The 21,152-nt window shown below is 46.7% G+C and overlaps 1 long non-coding RNA gene across 1 annotated transcript in view; it reads right to left on the bottom strand.

Moving 5' to 3' along the window:
• LOC144605994 (uncharacterized) overlaps positions 1-20,166 on the bottom strand; it is a 31,245-nt gene extending 11,079 nt beyond the window's left edge. Inside the window, exon 1 of the long non-coding RNA XR_013548902.1 lies at positions 20,081-20,166. This is a non-coding gene — a long non-coding RNA (uncharacterized LOC144605994). The remainder of the gene's footprint in view (positions 1-20,080) is intronic.
• Positions 20,167-21,152: the final 986 nt, after the last annotated feature.

Here is a 21,152-nt window from a genome sequence, read left to right as displayed (position 1 = left end):
CCTTTAAATATTTCCCCTCTCACCTTAAAGTTATGCCCTCTAATCTTTGACATTACCTCTCATGATTTAGTCGTAGTGTACAAAGTTGTGTCGCTTTCTCACTGCGTACATCTGCAGCAGAAAGTGCATCACTGTTCATTTTGAGCGGTAAGCAATGGGATTTTTTTTTAACCCAAAATAACTTATTCAATTATTTACAATAATATGTAGTGTACTAAATGGTTCAAAACAAGACCCACCACCAGAGTACAAGTAAAACAAATATTCTTAAATCAGTGGTATAACGAAAATAACTGCAGATGCTGGTACAAATCGAAGGTATTTATTCACAAAATGCTGGAGTATTTGCTGGAGGTATTTCCAAACCTCAGCTGGAGGTTTGCTGGAGTATTTGCTGACCCCAAACCTCAGCAGGTCAGGCAGCATCTCAGGAGAGAAGGAATGGGTGACGTTTGGGGTCGAGTCTGAAGAAGGGTCTCGACCCGAAACGTCACCCATTCCTACTCTCCTGAGATGCTGCCTGACCTGCTGAGTTACTCCAGCATTTTGTGAATAAATACCTTCTTAAATCACTATCTCCCCATCCTTATTGAGGAGACATCCCACCCCCCGTGGTGCCCAGAGGTCCCAGAAATCGCCCAGGGTGGTGTACATTTTGTTCATTGAAACGATGTGAACATGTTGGAAAAAAAAGTTTTGCAAAACTTTTCTCTGCTGTTTTGTGATGGACACTTGACGTAGCAAGGAGCAAAAATGATGCAAAATCAGATAAAATTCGAAGCTTCCTTTGGATTTCACACGCACTCAATAATCGAGACCTGAAACGTGGGTTTAAATAACAAGTATGGTGGTTGTTAATTTAGAGTCAAAGTAATCCTAGGTTTATTCAAGACATAATGACGAGGCACTTCCTAAGTCACTGTAATTTTTCTCCGCCTCAGTTGTCTTTAATGTCTGGATTTATTATTTTACTGCATCATTAAAGCGGTTTAAAGATTTCGATTTTCATTCATTTTATGATAATGCTGTTGTAATTGAAATGAATCTGATAACTGCCTATGTCTTTACATTTATGTTTAGTGTAGGAGTGAATTAGGAGTGAATTATTCATGTTGAGTCAACCATACATCCCGCCTGCAAAATCGCTGCCTTTCGAACCCACTTAATCTCTGCAAGGCTTTTTAAACACTTTGTGTCTCTCTTCTGTTCTTCGTGCTCACACCCTATCAAGATAAGCTGGCAGGATTTGCCGGGGCACCCCATCATTTCCCTCCCGAGCGAGATCAAAGTGGACAGCAGCCGCCCCACTGAAAGCAGCCATCCTCGCATCTGTCACACCCCGTCCAGCTGGGCTGAGCCACACAAGCCTTGGCTGTCACACTGAACCGCTTCACACAGCCGACTGTCAGCACCTCCTGCTGCGGAGAGAGACGGGGAGAGGGGGAGAGAGAAAGGAGGGAGGGGGAGAGAGGGAGAGAGAGACGAGAGGGGAAGAGAGAAAGGAGGGAGGGGAGAGAGATGGAGAGAGGGGAGGAAAGGAGGGGGAGAGAGGGAGGTGGGAGGAGAGAGAGGGACAGGAAGACAGGAGAGGGGGAGGGAGAGGGAGAGACAGAGGAGAGGGAGAGGGAGAGGGAGAGGGAGAGGGAGAGGGAGAGGGAGAGGGAGAGGGAGAGGGAGAGGGAGAGGGAGAGGGAGAGGGAGAGGGAGAGGGAGAGGGAGAGGGAGAGGGAGAGGGAGAGAGGGAGAGAGGGAGAGAGGGAGAGAGGGAGAGAGAGAGAGAGAGAGAGAGAGAGAGAGAGAGAGAGAGAGAGAGAGAGAGAGAGAGAGAGAGAGAGAGAGAGAGAGAGAGAGAGAGAGAGAGAGAGAGAGAGAGAGAGAGAGAGAGAGAGAGAGAGAGAGAGAGAGGATCAGGTATCTACTTGTATACTTCAGCAAAGCACCCTCTCCTCTCCCAAGCACACTTCGTCAAGATTGACTGGTGCTAAAGATACAAAAATAACTTTCCGTGTCGATGTTAAGGTGGGATTGACTTTCAAACTTGGCCAGACCATCACAAAAGAAGTGCAGCAGAACTAGATCTTTTCATACACTTTTCATCCTTCTCTGCAGAAATAATTTTGGGAAATAAGTCTGAACAAGATTGAGAGTCAAGAGTGTTTACTTGTCATACGTACTGAAACGGAACAATTAAATTCTTACTCGTAGCAGCGTAACTGGTTTATCAACACAGTACCAATAGATAATATAATAAACATAAAAGGTTCAATAATGAAACAACCAATATCGTGCAAAACAAAATAAAGCCCAAAGTCCCTGGGGCAACAAGACAGTTTGGAGTTCGGAGTTCCACTGTATGTTTCTTTTTTTTTTCCTAATCAGATGTGCAGCACTTTGGTCAACGTGGGTTGTTTTTAAATGTGCTATACAAATAAAATTGACTTGACTTGACTTGACTTAGTTGGAGTTTGTTGTGTTCAATAGCCTTGATGGTCTAGTTTAGTTTAGAGTTACGGTGTGAAAACAGGCCCTTCAGCCCATCGAGTCCGGGCCTTCCAGTGAGCCCTGTATTCCAGCCCTAGGACAATTTTTATTTTTATTTTACCAAAGCCAATTAATCTGCAAACCTCACAGGGAGAACATACAAACTCCGTACAGTCAGCACACATGGTCATGGTCGAACCCGGGTCTTGGACGGCACGGTAGCGCAGCGGTAGAGTTGCTGCTTTACAGCGAATGCAGCGCCGGAGACTCAGGTTCGATCCTGACTACGGGTGCTGCACTGTAAAGAGTTTGTACGTTCTCCCCGTGACCTGCGTGGGTTTTCTCTGAGATCTTCGGTTTCCTCCCACACTCCAAAGACGTACAGGTATGTAGGTTAATTGGCTGGGTAAATGTAAAAATTGTCCCTAGTGGGTGTAGGATAGTGTTAATGTACGGGGATCACTGGGCGGCACGGACTTGGAGGGCCGAAAAGGCCTGTTTCCGGCTGTATATATATGATATGATATGATATGATATGATCTAGCGCTGTGAGACAGCAACTCTACCACTGCGCCACTGTGCCGCCCTGCCTTGTTAGGAAGAAGCTGTTCCTGAACCTGAACGTTACAGTTTTCAGGCTCCTGTACCTTCTTCCCGATGGCAGGAGTGAAAATGAGAGCGTGGCCAGGGTGGTGTGAGTCTCTGATGATGCTGGCTGCATTTTTGAGGCAGCGATTCCTATAGGACCCATCGGTGGTGGGGAGGTCAGTACCCGTGATGGACCGGGCAGTGTTCACCACATTCTGTAATCTCTGTGGATGCTGGTAAGAAGCTGTTGTAAACCATCGAGATAGTTAATTGTTCTCAAGTATGTTAAATTCCAGGATATCCTGGTTCTGCGGTGGTTTAAATAATGGAAATATGGTGGCATTAATTTGGTGGCTTCTAGCAAACGGGCACCTTGAGCTTTTTTTAAAAACCAGAAATAGATTTATTCAAGTATTTACGATACTATTTACAATATGAAATTATTCAAAACCAACCCACCACCACAATACAAGTAAAACACATTTTCCTTAAGCAACTATTTCTCCATCCTTATTAAGGATTCATCCAACCCCCAGCGGTGCCCAGTGGTCCCGGAAACTGCCCAGGGTGCCCGTGGACAGCACGTGGTCTCTCTCTAGTACCACCCGGGCATGGACGTGACCCCGGTAAAGGGGCAGGCAGCCGGCTCAGGCAGAGCCCTCTTCCGCCTGGCGCCGTGACTCACGGATGGCCAGCTTGGCCAAGCCTAGTAGCAACACAACCAGAACATCTTCAGCCCTACGATTTATTCACAAAATGCTGGAGTAACTCAGCAGGTCAGGCAGCATCTCGGGAGAGAAGGAATGGGTGACGTTTCGGGTCGAGACCCTTCTTCAGACTGATGTCGGGGGGGCGGGTCAAAGGAAGGATATAGGTGGAGACAGGAAGATAGAGGGAGATCTGGGAAGGAGGGACAGAGGAACTATCTAAAGTTGGAGAAGTCGATGTTCATACCACTGGGCTGCAAACTGCCCAGGCAAAATATGAGGTGCTGTTCCTCCAATTTCCGGTGGGCCTCACTATGGCACTGGAGGAGGCCCATGACAGAAAGGTCAGACTGGGAATGGGAGGGGGAGTTGAAGTGCTCGGCCACCGTGAGATCAGTTTCGTTAATGCGGACCGAGCGCAGGTGTTCAGCGAAGCGATCGCCAAGCCTGCGCTTGGTTTCGCCGATGTAAATAAGTTGACATCTAGAGCAGCGGATGCAATAGTAATCTTCATAATAATTTTCAGCCCTACCCTCTCCCCCACGCACAGAGTGTCCAAAGATGAGGATGGTTGGTGTGAAATGCAGCCAAAAGGCAAGGAGCAGCTCCCTTAGATAATGGAACAGAGGCTCAACCTCACACGAGTTTTTTTGTGATTTTATGTGCTCTCTGTACTTTGCTTTGTCTGATCCATCAGCATGTCACAGTGTAAACACGTTGTTAAGTGTAAGAAGGGATTTCCTAATAGAGATCAAGGAAGGCAACCTTGAACAACTTCGTGTTTGGATTTGAGGTAAAGAAAAAAAAACAATATATGTACCAATAGTTTCCATTTTCAAAATAATTAACTTGAGCCTATTGAAATCATCTGTCATTAAAAGAAACCATAACATTTACATAATCATATTTTTGTTCTGAAATGGCGCCAGAGTTTGTATGCAGCAGAACAGGTAAAAAAATCTAGCAGTCCCTTCAGCCCATCGAGCTGTGCTGACCAGCGATCACCCCTTACACTAACACTATCCTACACACACTAGGGGCAATTTACAATTTTACCGAAGCCAATTAACCTACAAACCTGTAGTTGGAGGAAACCGGAGCACCCGGAGAAAACCCAGGCAGATTATGGGGAGAACGTACAAACACTGTACAGACAATACCTGTGGTCAGGATGGAACCCGGGCCTCTGGCGCTGTAAGGCAGCACCTCTACCACTGCGCCACCGCGCCACAGCGCACTGTGCCACTGTGCCACCATGCCACCATACCACCGTGCCACTGTGCCACCGTGCCACCATACCACCGTGCCACCGTGCCACCGTGCCACCATACCACCGTGCCACCATACCACCATGCCACCATGCCACCATACCACCGTGCCACCATGCCACCGCGCCACCGTGCCACTGCGCCACCGTGCCACCGTGCCACTGCACCACCGCGCCACCATGCCACTGTGCCACTGCGCCACCATACCACCATGCCACCGTGCCACTGTGCCACCGTGCCACCACACCACCATGCCACTGCGCCACCATGCCACAATACCACTGTGCCACCGCGCCACCGTGCCACCGTGCCACCATACCACCGTGCCACCGCGCCACCGTGCCACCGTGCCACCGCGCCTGTTACGCTGCCACATTTTATCGGTACATATGACAATTAAACCCTCTTGATTCTTGACTATTAAAAACCCTATTTTACATTTTTCTAAATCAAAAGCAAACTTTAGAAATGTTACACCAGTCTGAATGTAAATATTCTTCTTTGGACGGCGTGTGAAGCTTGAGTATAAAACTATTTGCATCCCAGTATAGAAACAAAGGGGAGAACAATAAAGTGGCGTACTCAGGGAAATGAGATCATTGTCTATAAAGAAGTACAGAGAGAGGGTTGACGGCACAGTGTGTAGCCACTTCAGTCGGCAGGAAACATCACTCACTTGGTGGCTTTGCATCAGCCCCTTTCCCGATCATTTGAATTTAAGACCAAATGTGAGCCAGCAAATGTGGTCTGAAAGTTTGCTGGGACTTCAACGAGATCTCGTCCATCAGCTCTTCTTGAAGTGGTCGAGGAGTGAAGAAATAGAGAACAGCATCTGTGAGTTAATGCACAAAAGGACACAAAGTGCTGGAGCCAACTCAGCGGGTCAGGCAGAACCTCCTGAGAACAGGGACAAACATCTTCCTATTCATGTCCCATCTACACTAGTCCCACCTGCCACTACCCCTCTAAAACTACAATATCCATGTTCCTGCCTAAATCTTTCTTAAATGTTGCGATAATACCTGCCTCAGCTACCTCAGTTGTCTTATACAACTGTAACATGACCTCCCTACTTCTATACTCATTACTCTGACTGATGAAGACCAATGTGCCAAAAGCATTCTAGACCACCCAATCGACCTGTGACCCACTCCCAAGGAACCATGCACCTGCATTCCTAGGTCCCTCTGGTCCACAACACTCCCCAGAGCCCTACCATTTACTGTGTAGTTCTGTCCATATTAGACTTCCCAAATTGCAACACCTCACATTTCTTTGTATTAAATTCCATCAACCATTCCTCAGCTCACCTGGCCAATATATATACATACATACACATACATCAGACAAACAAATAAACACAAAACCAATGCCCCCAAGTTTATGTAGCTGCGAGCCTATTTGGAAGTTGTAGTGTTTAACAGCCTGATGGCTGTATGGAAGAAACTGTTCCTGAACCTTTCATACTGAGATGCTTTGTTTATGTTAATGTTTCCGCATTCATTGATGAGTTTGGAAGAACTTCAATGTGGCCTCGTTTGGAAGGTTGAGAAGTTACAAACTGGTTTTGTTTCATTGCAAGTCGAATTCTTAGTGAGTGATTGGTAGTGTGTAAGAGATCTGATTTCCTGCCTGTCCTAAACACGACATATCAACAAGGATGGGAGGTGCTTCTGTGTTCACCCATCCCCACCAATGATCACAGCTCCGATTACACACTAATGCTCACACTCAACCGCAGATGGGCAACTTATGGGCTGCTTACGGATGCTGTCTGTACGGAGTTTGTATGTTCTCCCTGTGACTGCGTGGGTTTTCTCCGGGTGCTCCAGTTTCCTCCCACACTCCAAAGACATACAGGTTTGTAGGGTTAATTGGCTGGGTAAAATTGTAAATTGTCCCCAGTGTGTGTAGGATAATGCTAGTGTGTGGGGATCGCTGGTCGGCACAGACTTGGTGGGCTGAAGGGCCTGCTTCCGCTCTGTATCTCTAAACTAAACTGAACAGACACTCATTCTGACTGATGATCACAGTCCCCGACAACAATCACCCATTCTGACTGACAATAATTGCAGTCCGTGATCACAACAGCCAATGATCTTTGGTTTCAGTTTTAGTTTTAGAGATCTCACATGAAAACAGGCCCTTCAGCCCATCGAGTCCATGCTGACCAGCGATCACCGGTTCAAACCAGTTCTATGTTATCCCACTTTCTCATCCACTCCCTACACAGTATGGGCAATTTACAGGGCGCCAATTGACCTACAAACCCGCAAGTCTTCGGGATCCGGGAGAAAACTGGAGCACCGGGGGAAAACCTTCAGACTGAAGAAGGGTCTCGACCCGAAACATCACCCATTCCTTCTCTCCTGAGATGCTGATGCTGCCTGTCCCACTGAGTTATTCCATAGAAACTGAATGATGGTTTCAATTACAGATGGGGACTAAGGGGACTAAACCGAAGATAGACACAAAATGCTGGAGTAACTCAACAGGACAGGCAGGTGACGTTTTGGGTCGATATATATATATATGTGTGTGTATATATACATATATACATATATACACACACACACACACACACACACATATATATATATATATATATATATATATATATATATCAACTGGTACATCTACATTATATACACATACACACACATATATATATATAATGTAGATGTACTAGTTGACCACGAGTGGCAGTGTGGGATTAGTGAATAGTGGGTCTTCACTTTTCAAAGGAAATTTCTGAGTTTCGCTCTTATATAATAAAACATTGAAATGCAAAATATTTGGCCTTTCACTCAGAGGGTGGTGGGGGCATGGAATGAGCTGCCAGGGGAGGTAGTTAAGGATAGTGCTATAGCAGCATTTTTTTAAAGTTATTTTTCCCAAAGATAAACCTTATTCAGAATAAAAAATAATTATAAAACAAAACTGTGCAAAAAGTCTTCAAACATTGCCAGAGTCCACACATTCAATAGTGTCATACTCAGCAGTGTTCGCACCTATTTTTAAACCAGGCACCCTTGCCCCTCATGTGGCCCCTGGGGTGATATCCCTCCCCCAGTTTGAGGGGTGTCCCCGCTGGACTCTGCCCCTCACTATTGAGCAGCAGAAGGACCCGAGACCGTCCTCCCCCACAGAGCCTTGGCGTTGGCTGCACTGAGCTTCAGTGCGTCCCTCAGCACGTACTCCTGCAGTCTGCAGCGGGCCGGTCGGTAACATTCCCCGACGGACATCTCACTCTGCTGGGAGGCCAAAAAGACAGTTACATGGATAGGAAAAGTCCAGAGGGATTTGGGCCAAACGCAGGCAAATGGGGCCTAGTGTAGATGGGTCATGGACGAGTTGGGCCGAAGGGCCTGTTTCCCTGCTGCACGACTCTAAGACTATTATAGGCAAGAAAGCCATCTTTTCTATAGCCTAATTTAGTTAGGATGTTTAACATTCCATGGCCAAGATGCAAAGCTGTATCCTTGTGTGAATAAATAAAAAAGATTTGTTTACAATAGTGAGGAGCACCACACACCCAGATCCCCACTCAATATCCGGTCAGGATTCAAACTTCTCCATCAATAACAATAGGCAAGTTCCTCCACAGATCACTTACTGGTGCCGTGTGAGATGCCTGTAACACATGCCCATTAATCAATTAGGTTGGGAGTGTTCATCTCTGGACTTAACTCAGTTTAAAAGGGAAAATTGTGGCTCTAAGCAATATCGCGGAACTCTCTTCGAGATGACAATTATTTGTGTGCTGCAGGGAGGACAAATCTCAGGGTGGCTGCCTATCGAATGGAGTAGCCTTTAACAAGCTTCCTAAGATAGACGCAAAAAGCTGGAGTAACTCAGCGGGTCAGGCAGCATCTCTGGAGAGAAGGAATAGGTGACTTTTTCGGGTCGAGACCCTTCTTCAGATCGCCTCACAGCTAAGCTGGATGCAGTGAGAAAACCAGAGCTTGCACACTGTGCCTTGTGCTTCGAAGAATAGTTTTAGTTTAGTTTAGAGATACAGTGCAGAAACAGGCCCTTGGGCTAACCAGGTCTGCGCACAGCACACAAGCACTATTCTACACACACTGGGGATAATTTACAATTTTACCAAAGCCAATTAGCCTACAAACCTGAACGTCTTTGGAGTGTGGGAGGAAACCGGAGCACCCGGAGAAAACCCACGCAGGTCACGGGGAGAACGTGCAAAGTCATAGTCGGGATTGTACCCGTGTCTCTGGCGGTTTAAGGCAACAACTCTACCGCTGTGCCACTGCGCTGCCCTTACAAGCACGCACTAACGGGATCTCCCCTTTACACTGTGTCGTTAAAATGCAAACAGCCCAAAATATTGAAATAAATGAGGGAAATTGATCTTGAGGCTGGAGGGGAGAAATTAGGTGGAACTACTGAAAAGGTTATTGAGCAGCAGGATGTACCTGCAAGATGGCGACTCTGAGTGCCCTTCCCAGAGATGCATCTACGACCATCCAATACAATTGCTCCACTCTTAAATCTCTTTTCTCCGCTGTTGTACTGACATTTGGCATGATTGCATTTATATTTAGGGCGGCACAGTGGCACAGCGGTAGAGTTGCTGCCTTACAGTTGGACTCAGTTGTCGAATGACCTGGTTCCGCGCTGTATCTCTGAAGTCAAAAGTCTAAAAGTCACGTATCCATGTTCTCTAGCGATGCTGCCTGATCTGCTGTGTGACTTCAGCACTTGGTGTCTTTTTTGTGGACCTGCATCTGCAGTTTCTTGTTTCTGTAAAGTGCTCTTTGTTTTTCAGTTTCCTCCTTAAAACAGGCATGGAATTTCCTTCAGCTACTTCCGATTAAAAGCCTTTGATTCAGTAGGATGCCTTTTGATGCCTTTTTCTCGGGATCAGCTAGCCCTCACATCAAGCAGAGATTCTTCTTTCTATACTGCTCTCCAAGGACTCCGCTTCCACCCACTCTCATTCTGTCTCAGAGCCTGAAGGCATTACACTGTGTGTGTGTGTGTGTGTGTGTGTGTGTGTGTGTGTGTGTGTGTGTGTGTGTGTGTGTGTGTGTGTGTGTGTGTGTGTGTGTGTGTGTGTGTGTGTGTGTGTGTGTGTCGGTGCCTGTATGTCCGTGTGTGTGTGTGCATGCGTGTGTTTGTTTTTGTGTGTGTGAGTGCTTGTGGGTGTGTGTGTGTGTGTGTGTGTTTGTGTGTAAGTGTGTCCATGCGTCCCAGTGTGTGCGTGTGTGTTTGTTTTTATGTGTGTGTGTGTGAGTGCTTGTGTATGTGTGTGTACACGCACATATGTATTTGTGTCTGTGTGTGAGTGTGTGTGCGTGGTATGCATGTGCATGTGTGTGTGTTTATGCATGTGTGTGTGTATTCGTGGATGTATGTGTGCGCGTGTACTGCAATGTGTCCAACTGCTAATACGTAGCTGGGATATCTGGCAATTTCAGACCAGGACCAGGCTTTTTGTTGCCAAAAGTACTGCTGAATCCAGTGTTTATTCAGCAAAAGTCAATTTGATTTCAACCCTTAGAGAAACCTTCTGTGTGTGAATTATTCATCTATTCTAGCAGTGCAAAATATAGGTGGTTTGAAGTTTCTTATACATCATTTATTCAAATGAGGGATGCTTTAGTGTGTAATTTGCACACTTACGGGATCATTTGCACACTCAGTGTATAATGGGCACCTACAATAGGAAAGATCTGGTGTGAGTTGGTGGGATGGGAATGGATTTCATTGTAAAAAACTTGCAGAGGAAGCCGGGATGTTTTCCCATGGAGAGGTACCAAGAGTTGACATTTGATAGATTTAGTTCTAGATTTATTATTGTCACGTATACTTGAAAAAAGTTTTGTTTTTCATGCTATCCAGTCAGATCAGATAATACTATACATAAACCCAATCAAGTCAAAATTAAGTGCAATAGGTAGTGAAAAGGGGAAGATACAGAATGTACAATATAGTTCTCAGCATTGTATTGCAGATAGCATGAAACAGGCCCTTTGGCCCACCGAGTCCATGCCGACCATCCATCACCTGTATATACTATGTCTGAAGAAGGGTCTCGACCCGAAACGTCACCATTCCTTCTCTCCTGAGATGCTGCCTGTCCTGCTGAGTTACTCCAGCATTTTGTGATACCTTCGATTTGTACCAGCATCTGCAGTTATTTTCCTACACAACCTGTATATACTAGTTCTAAGTAATCCCACTTTCACATCCTACATCTAAAGTGAATATGGACCATGATGTAGGATCTGAGGAATTTAATTAAATAGGGAGGAAAGTGGCAGACCAAGTATATTATGGGAAAGTATGAGGTCCTTTGCCTTGTTATTAAGATAAACTAATTCTTGGTTCAGTCAACGAGAAACTTGTAAACTGTTGGTGTATGACCAGAAGTGGCACAGTGGCATAGCTGGTAGAGCCCCTGCCTCCCAGCGCCAGAGACCCGAGTTCCATCTTGACCTCGGGTGCTGTCTGTGTGGAGTTTGCACATTCTCCCTGTGACCACCTGGGTTTCCTCCGGGTGCTCTGGTTTCCTCCCACATCCCAAAGTTGTGCAGGTTTGTAGGTTAATCAGCCTCTGTAAAGGGCCTGTTCCACTTAGGCGATTTTTTAGGCGACTGTCAGAGTTGTAGCAGATCGGCAAAATTTTCTTTTACCCGACGACAATGACCACGACAATGCCGAGTCAGGTCGAGATGACACCGTCTTCGGAAACATCGCGAAATTCCCACGCTGTCAATGCTTCTCCGGCGTCCTAATTTTCGCTGAAATCACTGACAAGTCGGTAAGTACTCGAGAGTTTTGAACTATAACATCTTGTATGGGTTACTTAAAGACCAAGCTTCACGGTAACAAGGCATAAACTGCATTGACTTCCAGTTTACTAATGGCAGTAGTAAGAAATTTAATTTAAAAAGTGGTTAAATGGATTTTTGTGAAAAGTGTGTGGGCATTCTTTGAAAATGTACGGGAGATGCATATCTGGTTTCTGGGTTGTATATCTGGGTTGGGAGCCCACTTTAAATGTGATCGCTGATGGCCATAAACATCGCAAAAATTCCCACGCTTACCTGACCGTCAAACTGTCGCCTCCAATCTACCTGTCAAATGTCCTAACGGTAAATAAATTGGTTAAACACAAGTATTTTATGGTATCTTGAAATGACTTTACTTATTTTAATATAATGTGCTTCTAAATGCATCCAAGAGAACCTAGCAAACCTGGGGACAGCATGCGACAGCGTCCGCAATAAGCAACGATACCTGGCGACAAGCCAGCTGTCGCCGAGAAATTTCACTTCGGATGATTTCTCAGCGACGCGCCGAGAGCCACTACGGTTCTTTGAAAACTCCTCACGATCATGCCCGCGACACCCCGGCGAACTGTCGGCGACAGCCTAGTCACCGGCAGTCGCCTTAAAAATGCCTAAGTGGGACAGGCCCTTAAGTTGCCCCTAGTGTGTAGGGAGTGGATGCGAAAGTGGGATAACATAGAACTAGTGTGAACGAGTGATCGATGGTCAGTGTGGACTCAGTGGGCCAATGGGCCTCTTTCCATGCTGTATCTTTCAATCAATCCATCAAGAGGTGTGATCAGGCCAGAAGGAAGAGCAGCCATGATTCTAATGAACGATAGAAATAACGTGAGAGGCAGAATGGCCTACACCTGCTTCCAATCTTTAAGTCACAGAGTCATAGAGTGATACAGTGTGGAAACAGGCTCTTTAGCCCAACTCGTCCACACCGGCCAATAATGTCCCAGCTACCCTCGTCCCACTTGCCTGTGCTAGGCCCATAATCCTCCAAACCTGTCCTATCCATGTACCTGTCCAACTGTTTCTTAAATGATGGGATAGTCAAAGGAACAGTTGATTGTGACCAAAGTTGCATTGTCCAGGATAATGGTGAAGAAAGAATGGATCGACTGGGCTTATATTCACCGGAATTTAGAAGGATAAGAGGGGATCTTATGGAAACAGATAAAATTCTTAAGGGGTCGGACAGGCTAGATGCAGGAAACATGCATCTATGACTCTATGCTTATCCCACTAGTTTTATGTTATCCCTCTCATGATCCTATGCATCTCTATAAGATCATAAGCTCATAAATGATGGGAATAGAATTAGGCCATTCGGCCCATCAAGTCTACTCCGCCATTCAATCATGGCTGATCTATCTCTCCCTCCTAACCCCATTCTCCTGCCTTCTCCCCATAGCCTCTGACACCTGAACTAATCATGAATCTATCTCTATCACCCCTCATCCTCCTGCACTCCAAGGAATAAAGTCCTAGCCTGCTTAACATCTTCCTATAACAGGCCCTCAAGACCTCGCAACATCTTCGTAAAGCTTCTCAGCCGACTCTCGACTACATGTGATATTTTTGGATAGCATTCAAAACAAAGCTTTTCACTGCAAATAGACATAAAACACTGGAGTAACTCAGCTGGTAAGGCAGCATCTCTGGAGAAAAGGAATTGGTGACGTTTCATGTCAGAACCCTTCTTCGCACATTTCCGACCTGAAACGTCGCCTATTCCTTTTCTCCAGAGATGCTGCCTTGCCCATTGAGTTACTCCAGCATTTTGTGTCTATCTTCGGTATAGTGCAACATCTGCAGTTCCTTCTTACACACTAAAGCTTGTCAATGCACCAAAGTATGGGACAATAATAAACCTAAACCTAAAGTAGCAACCGAACAGTATGAAGAAGAGTCCCGATCTGAAACTTCACCTATCCATGTTCTCCACAGAACCTGCCTGCCCCACTGAGTTACTCCAGCACTTTGTGTTCTTTTCTTTAACCAAAGGGCATGGACTAATTCAGCTCACTCCCCGATATAACTTCACCTCAGTGTCACTTAATGCTCAAAAACGTAACAGTTCTAATGATGCATGTTCCTGGTCGTTAGCTGGAAGTTGTAAAGCTTTTTATCCCTGGATAAAAATGGGAATATCACAATTAAAAGATAAAACAGAGCAGATTCCGATCCTATCCTCTGGTATCCTGTTTACTTTGGCAAGGAGAGAATCTATAAATCACAGCGGCCTTGCATGAAAGCTTTGCAGTTCAATTGTGACCTTACGCTTCTCGACCAAATGAAAACCAGTTCCTTCGGGACAGACACAAAAAGCTGGAGTAACTCAGCGGGACAGGCAGCATCTCTGCAGAGAAGAAATGGGTGACGTTTCGGGTCGAGGCCCTTCTTCAGACTCCAGTCTAAACCAGTGCCTGCAGTTCCTTCCCACACACCACCTCCTTCAGGAACTGGTTCCCTCGCATGGAGATAATGTGTACAAGTGCCACTGGAGCGCAGTGTGGGTACGTGCCACTGGAGCGCAGTGTGGGTACATGCCACTGGAGCGCAGTGTGTGGGTACGTGCCACTGGAGCGCAGTGTGTGGGTATGTGCCACTGGAGCGCAGTGTGGGTACGTGCCACTGGAGCGCAGTGTGTGGGTACGTGCCACTGGAGCGCAGTGTGGGTACGTGCCACTGGAGCGCAGTGTGTGGGTACGTGCCACTGGAGCGCAGTGTGTGGGTATGTGCCACTGGAGTGCGGTGTGTGGGTACATGCCACTGGAGCCCAGTGTGGGTACATGCCACTGGAGCGCAGTGTGGGTACATGCCACTGGAGCGCAGTGTGGGTACATGCCACTGGAGCGCAGTGTGGGTCAACGTGCCAGTGGAGCGCAGTGTTGGTACATGCCACTGGAGCGCAGTGTGGGTACATGCCACTGGAGCGCAGTGTGGGTACATGCCACTGGAGCGCAGTGTGGGTCGACGTGCCAGTGGAGCGCAGTGTAGGTCGACGTGCCACCGGAGCGCAGTGTGAGTACATGCCACTGGAGCGCAGTGTGGGTCAACGTGCCAGTGGAGCGCAGTGTGGGTACATGCCACTGGAGCGCAGTGTGTGTCGACGTGCCACTGGAGGGCAGTGTGTGGGTACGTGCCAGTGGAGCGCAGTGTGGGTACATGCCACTGGAGCGCAGTGTGGGTACATGCCACTGGAGCGCAGTGTGGGTACATGCCACTGGAGCGCAGTGTGGGTTGACGTGCCAGTGGAGCGCAGTGTGGGTTGACGTGCCAGTGGAGCGCAGTGTGGGTACGTGCCACTGGAGCGCAGTGTGTGGGGTTGTCCTCTCCCAGAGCTGCGTGTGTTGACAAACAGCAATGTTATTTGGATGCATCATCAGTAAGATATTTGTGTAGGAGCGCTTGCAAAACACTCAAAGCAATTCAGCACTGCGTGGCTTCATTCTGCATTGAGTCGTGATGTATTTTGGAAGCTCCAGTACTAATTGGGAGAAGCCTTTCTCACCCAAACTTATGAATTGAACAGTACCCAACCGTATGGAAGGACCATAAGACCAGGAAACCATAAGACATAGGAGAAGAATTCAACCCATTGAGTCTACTCCGCCATTCAATCAAGGCTGATCTATTTTTTCCCATTCTCCTGCCTTCCCCCCGTAACCTTTGATGCTCTTCCCAATCAAGAACCTATTAATCTCTGCCTTAAAAATCCCCCAATATCTTGGTCTCCACAGCCGTCCATGGCAATGAGTTCCATAGATTCACCACCCACTGGCTAGAGAAATTCCTTATCTCCTCCAATTTGAAGGCACGTCCTTTTATTTTGAGGCTGTGCTCTCAGATTCTAGTCTCTCACATCAGTTTAGTCTAGTTTAGTTTAGAGATGCAGCGTGGAAACAGGCTCTGTTGTCCATGAGGTCCATGGCAACCAACGATCCCCCTAGTTGAGCGTAAACTCGTTCTATCCCACACACGAGGGACAAAGCCAATTAACCCATAACCTGCACACCTTTGGAATGTGGGAGGAAACCGGAGTACCCAGAGGAAACCTCACAGAGAGGACATGGAAAACCCTATACAGGCAGCACCTGATCGAACCCGGGTCTCTGGCACTGTGTGGCAGCAGCTCTACCACTGTGCCACCCTGGAACATCCTTTCCACATCCAATCTATCTGGGCCTTTCATTATCTGTTCGGTTTCATTGAGATCCCCCCCTCATCCTTCTAAACTCCAGCGAGCACAGGCCCAGAGCCATCAAGCGCTCCTCATACCTGACCCCAATCATCCCTGGGATCATTCCCATAATCCTCCTCTGGAATCTCTGGAACCCAATCATCCCCGGGATCATTCTCATAATCCTACTCTGGAATCTCTCCAAAACCTTCATCCAACCAAAGGACCGTTCAGAACCCAGATGCTTTCACCCCTTCGTGGAGCAAAGAAAAAGTCGGCAGCTTCAAGACATTCCTCTTGGCCACATGGGCATATCTGTAAGCAGATCACTGTTTGGTTCCCATTCTCTTGGCCACATGGGCATATCTGTAAGCAGGTCACTGTTTGGTTCCCATTCTCTTGGCCACATGGGCATATCTGTAAGCAGGTCACTGTTTGGTTCCCATTCTCTTGGCCACATGGGCATATCTGTAAGCAGGTCCACTGTTTGGTTCCCATTCTTCGATTTTATCTGGAAAGTGTGGATAGCTTCTTTGCTTCACTCTCAAACTAACACCGTTCATCTCAAGAGAGTGAAATTCCTCTGTTAACAAAGACTAGGGGAATGTCTGCCTGACTCTGTAATTAATGGCGTGTGATTTTCAGACCATACAATCATGCTTGTTGATCATTAGTCATGGTGAATAAGTCCTTTCTCCAGCTTTCTTTCCAATTAGGAAAGACGCCCACAGTTTTACTACTACCTGAAAGGCATTTGATTCAGGTCTGTAAATGATACCCCTATCCCTGTGCTGTAATTCGCTGTACATTGGAATGTTTGTGGGATAATATAGTCAAGACCCGAAACGTCACCTATCCATATTCTCCAGTGATGCTGCCTGACCTGCTGAGTTACTCCAGTGCTTTGTGTCTTTTTAGGTAAACCAACATCTGCAGTTCCTTTTGCCTGTAGATTTTGTCCAATTGCATGCACATGCTTTAGACTTTAGACTTCAGAGATACAGTGCAGAAACAGGCCCTTCGGCATATCTTGTCCGCGCCAACCAGCAATCACCCCATACACTAGCACTATCCTACACACGAGGGATAATTTACAAAGCCAATTAACCTACAAACTTGTACATCCTTGGAGTGATGGAGGAAACCGAAGCCCCCAGAGAAAACCCACGTGGTCACAGAGAAAACGGACAAACTCCGTCCAGACAGCATCCGTGGTCGGGATCGAACCCGGGTCTCTGGCGCGGTGATGCAGCAACTCTACCGCTATGCCACCGTGCGGCCACTTGTGATTGGTTGTTTAGTTTAGTTTAGTTTAGAGATACAGCGCGGAAACAGGCCCTTCGGCCCACCGGGTCCGCGCCGACCAGCGATCCCCGCACATTAACACTATCCTACAACCACTACAATTATTACATTTGCCCAGCCAATTAACCTACAAACCTGTATGTCTTTGGAGTGTGCGAGGAAACTGAAGATCTCGGAGAAAACCCATGCAGATCACGGGGTGAACGTACAAACTCCGTACAGACGGCCCCCTTAGTCAGGATCGAACCCGGGTCTCCGGCGCTGCATTCGCTGTAAGGCAGCAACTCTACCGCTGCGCCACCGTGACCGCCCGTTGTGATTCAGATGTGTGGCCAGTTAACACACCAAAAAGCAAAATGCGTTGTTTTTTTCCGAAAAATAAACTTCACTCAGAATAAAAAATACATACAAAGCAAGAACTGTGCAGACATTCTCTGTGGCTATACATACATTCATTAGTGTTGTATTTGCTAGCCTTCACAAAAACTATCATTATACCAGGCACCCTTGCCACTCATGTGGCCCCCGGGGTGATATCCCTTGCCTTGTTTGGGGGGCGTCTCCACCACAACCTGCCCCCCACAACGTGTCACGTTGTACATGCCCCCGAGGACACAGTTGTCTGGTTTTCCAAGTGGCTCAGTATCAGCTTACAAGAGGGAGCTGATCCCACTGTCACACACAGTGACTGGTGACAAAAATATTTCACCTCGGTGTAAATCAGCAAGGGGATTGAATTTCCCCCTGAATTCCCTGTTTTGCACTTAAAACAACATTATCATCCTGCCCGGTGAACAGGCACTCTGCATTGTTTCACACTGCCTCAAGTTAAAAGCATTTGCTTGGGATTAAATTTAACAACAGCGTTTGTTATGTTAGGTGTTGGTGAACGACGTGTGGGGTTATGGGCTATTTGCTTTCAGGCAGAAAGTTCACACTAGGAGAGGCATTTTTTTTGCCTTTCAAAGTGACTCTGCTGCAAACTGGAAACTGCAACACCATTTGCAACTCAAAGAATAGCTTTCCACTCACTCTCAATTTAATTAATCACTTTTTATTAGCATTCCAGAAGCCCAGAATCCAGACCCACTCCCATCACTTGGTGTTTACTTTGATCTCTACAGGCCTGCAGCACAACCCAGACCAGCAGGTCCAGGGTGACGGCTCCATTTGGTAGAAAGGTTCCAGGGATGTTTTTTTGTTGATGAGAAATCATATTCGAGATTCAAGAGAGTCAAGAGTGTTTTATTGTCATACTACACCAAGTGGGCCCGTCCTCGTAGGGTTTCCATTGTAACCTGGGGAAATTGCTTTTTTCTTTAAAATAAATTTTCTGTTAAAACAAAATCAATCTCAGTTGAGGGGAGGGGGAGAGGAGGAGGGGGGGCGGAGAGGAGGGGGTGGTGGTTGAGAGGACAGGGGGGTGGAGAGGGGTGGTGTCGGTGAGGAGGGGGGAATGGGGTGGGGGAGGGGAACGGGGAGAGGGAGCAACTGACACCCATCCTTCCAGCGGCCATCTTCTTTCTCCTTCACTCCAAAATTCTTAAGGGGTTGGACAGGCTAGATGCAGGAAGATTGTTCCCGATGTTGGGGAAGTCCAGAAGAAAGGCCCACAGTTTAAGGATACGGGGGAAGTCTTTTAGGACCGAGATGATTCACACAGAGAATGGCAAAACAGTGACATTCTTACTTGCAGCAGCACAACAGAATATGTAAACACAGCACACTGAAAACAATATGCTAAAACAAGAAAAAAAATGTTCAGTGTGTGTATATATACATATGCTCACATATACACATATATACAGATCATATATATATACACACACACACACACATTCACATGCACATATATAAACATATCACACACACATATACAATACAATACAATACAATATATCTTTATTGTCATTGTACAGGGGTACAACGAGATTGGGAATGCGCCTCCCATACGATGCAATAATTTAATTAGCTAGTCAGTATTAATTTAGACAACAACAACCCAACGAAACAAATTGTAACAGTTTTCAGACAGAATAAACTGCAAGTAGATCTGTGCCGGATCGCTGTGCGATGTGACCATCCGGCTCAGCAGGACCGGTTCATAGCAGCTATGGCCCTGGGGATGAAGCTGTTCCTGAGTCTGGAGGAGCAGGCGTAGAAGGCCTTGATTCGTCTGCCCGTAACAATAATAGTTTATGTAGTTCAGAGCTTATTTGAGGGCGTAGTGTTTAATAGCCTAATAGCTGTAGGGAAGAAGCTGTTCCTGAACCTGGCCAATTAACCTACAAACCTGTACATTTTTGGAGTGTGGGAGGAAACCGCAGCACCCGGATAAAACCCAGAGGCTCACGGGGAGAACGTACAAACTCAGTAAAAACAGCACCCACAGTCAGGGTCAAACACAGGCCTCAAGCACTGTAAGGCAGCAACTCTACCGCTGCGCCACTGTGCTGCCCCTTAATGATGTCGGAGAAATGCCATATTTGGTCGTCTAAGTAACTAAGGGCTGGTCAACTGTTTTGAGACAGAGACCTCTTAGGTCTAACAAATAATATCAAGAAAATCAATGATATTAAGGGAAGGAGTCAAAGCATGTACACTTTTAGGAAAGCCCTCACAAGGCAGCTTTCAGTGGCAAGTTACAGCAACAGAGAAAGGGGAGAGGAACGTCAGTCAGTACGCAGGCTGAGCCGGTCAAGGGCGATGGAGGAGGCCCTGCAGCAGCCTGGGGTTTACCTGGATCAGGAGCCACTCCAGTACATCGAGCGTGCGGGCAGACCGGACTGTGGAAATGGCGCCAAAACATGGTGGCGACTGCCCCTGTAAATATGCAAAAAGAGTTTCAGTGTGCAGTTGCATGTGACTATTACAGCACTATTGAACAAATGAAAAGTTACGCTTTGCACATCTGGAAGGCAGGAATTCCAGATAGGTGGCCATTAACAACTGAGAGAGGTGCCTGCAAGTGAAGCCGAGGATGTTTCCACGCGTGTGAATTAGATAAGCCCTGCAATAGTAAGTTTCAGATTAGTATTCTTGATCATTGAATGAAATGCAGGGAAACAAGAGTTAGTCAGGGGGAAAAAAATGGGAAGAGTAAGATTCACAGCAGATCACTAATGAAAAACAGAAATAGATGGGGACCTGAGACTGAATCCACAAATCTTTACCACACAGCAACAGATTCTCACTGATTCAAGGAGCACAAAAGTTCCTTCTCTTTAAAGCACAACAAAATGCAGCTATGTCATGAAATGTGACATTAAGAAGATAGCTTAAGCGAAGAGATAAACAATTGTGGTTCTTTCTAAGGCTAGAGGACATAAAATGGAATGTATTGGGAAAAACACCAAAGGAATTTCAGGCGTCATGAGGTAACCAAGGCTGCTGCAACCTACACAGGCAACACATCAAGGGGCAGCAGGGTGGCGCAGTGGTAGAGTTGCAGCCTCACAGCGCCAGAGACCAGGGTTCGATTCTGACAACCGGTGCTGTCTGTGCGGAGTTTGTACGTTTTCCCCGTGACCTGCATGGGTTTTCTCCAGGAGCTTCGGTTTCCTCCCACACTCCAAAGACGGACAGGTTTGTAGGTTAATTGGCTTGGTATAATTGTAAATTGTCCCCAGTGTGTGTAGGATAGTGTTAACTTGCGGGGATCGTTGGGTGGCGTGGACTCGGTGGGCCGAAGGGCCTGTTTCCATGCTATATCTCTAAACTAAAGTAAATAAACTCAGAGCGGTCTGCTTATGCAGAATGTATGTTAGCCAATTCTGCTTGGGTAGCTTACAACCTAATGGTATAAGCATCA

The sequence above is a fragment of the Rhinoraja longicauda genome, chromosome 25, assembly GCF_053455715.1.
Source record: "Rhinoraja longicauda isolate Sanriku21f chromosome 25, sRhiLon1.1, whole genome shotgun sequence".
NCBI lineage: Eukaryota > Metazoa > Chordata > Chondrichthyes > Rajiformes > Arhynchobatidae > Rhinoraja > Rhinoraja longicauda.
The sequence above is the reverse complement of the archived record's forward strand: the minus strand, read 5'-3'. Positions and strand labels throughout refer to the sequence as shown.